The following is a 6518-nucleotide window of genomic DNA, read 5'->3' on the forward strand; positions in this document are numbered from 1 at the left end:
CATTTGCAAGACACATGCCAGATGAAAAGAAGCTGGAGGAGTTCTTGACACTATGTGTCAAGCATGGGGGAGACAATGTGATGGTCTGGGGGTGCTTTGGTGGTGGTAAAGTGGGAGATTTATACAGGGTAAAAGGGACCTTGAAGAAGGAAGGCTATCATTCTGTTTTGCGATGTCATGCCATACCCTGTGGACGGCACTTGATTGGAGCCAATTTCCTCCTACAACAGGACAATGACCCAAAGCACAGCTCCAAACTATGCAAGAACTAATTAGGGAAGAAGCAGTCAGCTGTTATTCTGTCTTTAATGGAGTGACCAGCACAGTTACCAGATCTCAACCCTATTGAGCTGTTATGGGAGCAGCTGGACCATATGGTACGTAAGAAGTGCCCATCAAGCCAATACAACTTGTGGGAGGTTCTTCAGGAAGCATGGGGTGAAATCTCTTCAGATTACCTCAACAAATTAACAACTAGATACCACAGGTCTGCAACGCTGTAATTGCTGCACATTGAGGCTTCTTTAACGAAAGCATAGTTTGAAGGACACAATTATTATTGCACTTAAAATTCATTATTTCAAGATACAAAAACCTGAACTCTACATCACTGTCAAGGAATCCACTTAAATGTTTTCACCTCATGGCTAACCATAAGTATTATTTGACAATTCCCTCTCCTTTACTCTCCACATGCAATCTCTCTCTAAGGGCCTGATTATTTAAAGCTCTCCACTCTGGTGAGATTATATAAGATGTCTCGTCAGCTCTGCAAGGTCCCTCAAAGAATTTTAGAAAGGCAAATTGTATCTTGTGTTTATCTTGCTTTGCAGGGTACTGGATATGAAGGAGAGACACATACATTAAAAACCTACAAAAAATGTTGTGCAATGAAAAGACCCATTACACAAACAGCAGCAAGCAGGAATCTGTAGACTTCAGTCTACATCTGATACTTTGGGACTTGGTTCGGAGTCTGAAAATCAACACAATGTTATTAAAAAAATAAGCAGAACTATACATTGTTACAAAAACACTCCCAGGTGGGCTATATGAATGGATCATCCACAAAACATTTATGCAAAGAAAAATCACATTAATCAATCACATCTTGAAGTTCTAAAAATGTACAAGATCGTATTACTAGGAGTCATTATGTGTCAAATCCTCCAAGAAATTGGTTAACACAGACAACATGGTTTTATAAATGCGCTAGGTGCCAAGTATGGAGGAATACCCAGCCCATAAAAGAATTTGTTCACCCAGTTACAAATAAACAAAATCCTTTTCTGTACTTTCTCAATTGCAGATCAACAATGATTTTCGATGTGCGAATGTCCGATGATTTGTGTGGGTAAATCTACTTGTGCATTGTGTAGTAGAATTTTGGAACATCCGGGTGATATCAAATGGAATCGCCCAGTGCCAGTAGCGATACATATGAATAATTGTCATGAAAACAATAAATACAATATCAAATTCTGTGCAATTGATCAAATACGGTGTAACTAAAGATAGGGGGATAACACAGACTGTCACATCAATGAGAATGCAAATGGATATATGAATTACAGAGTATACAACCCAGGGTATTACATGAAAGCATATCTTTTTAATGCTATTTGTAAAAACTTGGTATGATGAAAGCACGTTTTTTCAGTTTTCCAGTTTGACTTGCAATACTGTGTAAGAGTTCAATACAGATATACAGTAAATGACAGTTGATTCTTCTTCTAATGAGTGAATAAGGAACGGGCTAACAAACAATTATTTTTATACGAGTAAATATAATTTAGAATGGATATATGGCTCAAGCAATGTCGGCTAGAGAGACTGCATTTTAATCTCGCTTGAGAGATAAGGATGTAACTATTATTGCAAAATGACAATCTTAATAGGTTTGTAGGATAAGAACGCTGATAGATATTAACGTGTATAAAACTTATCAGATGTTATATTGTTGCCATTTCTGATGTGATTATGGTAACCATGACGATGATCGCATCTGAGGGACAAAACACGTCCATGGGTGGGACTTATCATGTGTTATTAGCCGTGTTTGTTAAATTTTACTCGCGACAGAATTGTGAATGTTCTTAAATATATGCATTGATTTATGTAAGACCTTTTTTGAGGTGTGATTATTATTGAGATAACAAAAGATTAAGATCAGAAATCAGCGGGCTCGGTTCGTCCCACGATGCTTGCAAGTAGTAAGTCAACTTTGAGTTCTTTAGAATGATCCTGTATGTGAGATTGTTCTATCCTTCAAGTACACAGACCCATATATGAAAATTTAAATTACAAACTCAAGCATTGTTATTGTAGGCTGGTAGGCTTCATGGTCTAATGTTTTTAAATGTGGGATGCAGAGATTCATGCTATTATGCAGAGGGAGGATATGCAGTGATTTTGTGTTATTTTCAATGAATTTATGTGAACCCATAGGTTTTTAAATTATTTTTAATGGTTATCTGATAAAGATTGTTAAATTTTTTTTTCAGATTAAAGGGACAGTCAACACGAAAATTGTTATTTTTAGAAAGATAGATAACGCCCATAAAATAATTTGTTCACCCTATTACAAATAAACAATATCCTATTCTGTACTTTCTCAATTGCAGTTTAACAATGATTTTCTATGTGACGATGTGCGCATGTCCGATGATTTATGTGGGTAAATCTACTTGTGCATTGTGTAGTAGAATTTTGGAACATCTGGGTGATATCAAATGGAATCGCCCAGTGCCAGTAGCGATACATATGAATAATTGTTATCAAAACAATGGCAACGCCTTTACTACCCATTCCCCAGCTTTGCACAACCAGCATTGTTGTATTAATATACTTTATAACATTTAAATTTCTGCCTGTTTCTAAGCCAACCACAGACAGCCTCTTATCACATGCTTTTTTATTAGCTTTTCACAGCAAGAGACTGCTAGTTCATGTGGGCCATATATATAACATTGTGTTCACACCCGTGGAGTTATTTAAGAGTCAGCACAACACAGCACTAATTGGCTAAAATGCAAGTCAATAGATAATAAATAAAAGTCATGTGATCAGGGGGCTGTCAGAAGATGCTTAGATACAAGGTAATCACAGAGGTAAAAGGTATATTAATATAACTGTTGGTTGTGCAAAACTGGTGGATGGGTAATAAAGGAATTATCTATTTTTTAAAATAATAAAAATTTAAAGGGCCATAATACTCAAATGTTGAAACACTTGAAAGTGATGCAGCATAGCTGTAAAAAGCTGACTAGAAAATATCACCTGAGCATCTCTATGTAAAAAATAAAGATATTTTACCTCAAAAGTTCCTCAGTAGCCACATCCCATTGTAAAGGACTTCTAAGCAGCAAATCAGTATGTCTGTCCTGGGACAGCTAAGGGGTTGAGCCTTGTGCACTCTCATCTTATTTCCCTATTCAATTCAAAGGAAGTTTACTATGAAATCTCATGAGAGTTAAGTCAAATCTCATGAGATCACAGTAAGAGTTCATGACCTCAGCACTGCTGATGCTGATTGGCTGCTGTTCATTTCTTCATTTTTTTTTTTTTTACCTGCAGCTGGGCTGCAGCTGAGTATAACTTTTTACACAGAACTTACTCTGCTGAGCTGAGGAGATTGTGAGATAAAATATCTTCCTTTTTTAAATAGAGATGCTCAGGTGATATTTTCCTGTCAGCTTTTAACAGTTATACTGCATCAGTTTCAAGTGATTTAGCATATGAGTATTATGTCCCTTTAAACATGAATAATTCCACAATAATTTTGTACTTACAGTTTATTGTGAGTAATCGCAGTGGAATACATAACGATCCCATAGATTTTGCATTCAGCTAACTCACAATAGTGCATTACTGCTCCTTCAACAAAGGATACATTGGAAAATTGTTTAACATTGTATTAAAATATTGGGTTTCATGTCCCCGATGTTTAATCCATAAGATATATGCAAATAGATATCAATATCTGTAATACTTTGCTTATATAGACAGAAACCTAGATTATGAGTTATGCGCACTATAGGGAATTTAGCGAACGCAACAAAAGTTGCGCTATTTAACCCCTTATAGCACAACCATTACAAGTTTTGAAACAGCCGGCTTGTGCGTGCAATATGGCTGCGTTGAGCTCCATACCGCACAAAATACAAGCACTGTTTTGGTGTGCTCGTGCACGCTTCCCCCATAAACATCAAGGGGGAAAGCGGGTTAGAAAAAAACCTAACACCTGCGATCGCGGAATGAAAATGCTCCGTAACGCAGCCCCATTGATGTCTATGGGGAAAAAAAAGTAATGTTTAAACCTAACACCCTAACATAAACCCCATGTCTAAACACCCCTAATCTGCTGCCCCCGACATCACCGCCGCCTACATAATGTTATTAACCCCTAATCTGCCTTCCCCGATATCGCTGCCCCCTAAATAAAGCTATTAACCCCTAATCTGGCGCTCCCGATATCGCCGCCACTATACTAAAGATATTAACCGCTATTCCCCTGCACCCCAACATCGCCCACACTATAATAAATCTATTAACCCCTATTCCGCCGCTCCCCAACATTGCCGCCACTAAAGTTATTAACCCCTAAACCTCTGGCCTCCCACATCACTACCACTAAATAAATCTATTAACCCCTAAACCACCAGCCCCCCAAATCGCAACAACTTAAATTAAACTATATTAACCCCTAACCCTAACGTAACACTAACACCCCCTAACTTTAACATAATTAAAATAGAGCTAAATTAAAGTTACAATTATTAACTAAATAATACCTATTTAAAACTAAATACAAACTTACCTGTGAAATGAAACCTAAGCTAGCTACAATATAACTAATAGTTATATTGTAGCTAGCTTAGGTTTTATTTTTATTTCACAGGTAAGTTTGTATTTATTTTAACTAGGTAGACTAGTTAGTAAAAAGTTATAAACTATTTACAAACTACCTAGTTAAAATAAATACAAACTTACCTGTGAAATAAAACCTAAGCTGCCGGGGGGGGGGGGGCGTGTCTAGGCGGCGTCCATGACAGGACGTGTTATCAGGAGCTCTAGGAGAAGATCTGTACAATCCGCCGATTACACACAGATAATAGCATCTATAGAAAAAAAACATTATAGCTGCCCGCAGTATAATCCACTGAACTGATCTATGTTAAATCTGCTGACTCCATGACTCTGGAGCGCTGATCTGGAGCGCTGAGGCCTCCTCTGAGACCTCAGCACCCCCCCCCCCCGGTTATCCGGGTACGCCATTCCCTATTGGATTGCAATTTTCGCACTTAATGTGCTTTACAGATACTGACTTTACCTATACTCAGCGGGGATTAACTTACTATATATGCAAGATGGAGCAAGAGGAAGCTATCCTATTAGAACAGATCACCACTATCCTAAATGATCACTTTACATGGCTTATGAGTGACATAGCTGCAGCATGGGGAAATGCCGGTGATCATATTCAACAGCACTGCACGGACACAGTAAACGCGGTAACATCTAAACCGGAGTCTACTGAAGAAAGTAAAACAGGTTGTGACACCTCCAACAGATGTGCACTACAGTGAGAGAGTGCGGACACTAGCTGATGCGGAGAACCGTGAGAGATTGAATACGGCGAACTTCACCATATCACCCACAACTCTTACCGCTTTACTTCCAGCCCCTTTGAATACTCCAAGTCGTCCTGCTCTGGTGAAAATAGAGATCGTTAATCGAGCACTGAAGGTGAAGGGGCTAATGCCTAGTGAGATTCCGGCTCGACACCTGGAAGGCAAAAGTGTCTTGATGCGGCGAGACGAAGGTGACTTAAGGGCTGCTAATTCATCCCCCCCAAACAAGGCAGGGGACTAAAACACACTTGATCGGGAGATCCCTAGAAGGTACCTTGCCTAAAATTCATACAGCACCATGGCCTCAATCGTTTCATCTTTTATTACTCCCATCGCCCCCAAGCACCCTGTGTTGTGTTGGCCTTATACGGAACAACAGGGACCATAGCAAGACATTTTCCCGGAACATACTAGTTGATAAGGCGAGAAGCTCAGTCAAAATAGGCATCGGATGAACTCCTTTACAAGTCCTATCCGGTTTCTGGGTAATCTCTCACCCTACTGACCGCATAATAATGACTTATTTCCTTGGCTATCCAGAATCCGTGTTATGCTTGCTTGTTACTTTTTGAGACTCCTAACGTTGGCTTATAAGTCTGAAGTTTGGGATATCTATTTACCATAATGTCTGTTTTGGGTATTATTTCAGAGGGTTTGTGGGGTACCATGCTGCTTTTGAGGACTGTCCCATGATGTGCTGAGAAAGATCGATATATTTTTATGCACGCTGGACTTACCCTTCCTCTCAATATGAACAATCTTATATTTCATTCTGATAAGGTGGTTTTGCGTACCAAACCTGGATTTCTTCCTAAGGTTGTTTCAAATAAGAATATTAATCAGGAAATTGTTGTTCCTTCCTTGTGTCCTAATCCTTCTTCTAAG

Source organism: Bombina bombina, chromosome 7 (genome assembly GCF_027579735.1).
Source record: "Bombina bombina isolate aBomBom1 chromosome 7, aBomBom1.pri, whole genome shotgun sequence".
NCBI classification, from domain to species: Eukaryota; Metazoa; Chordata; class Amphibia; order Anura; family Bombinatoridae; genus Bombina; species Bombina bombina.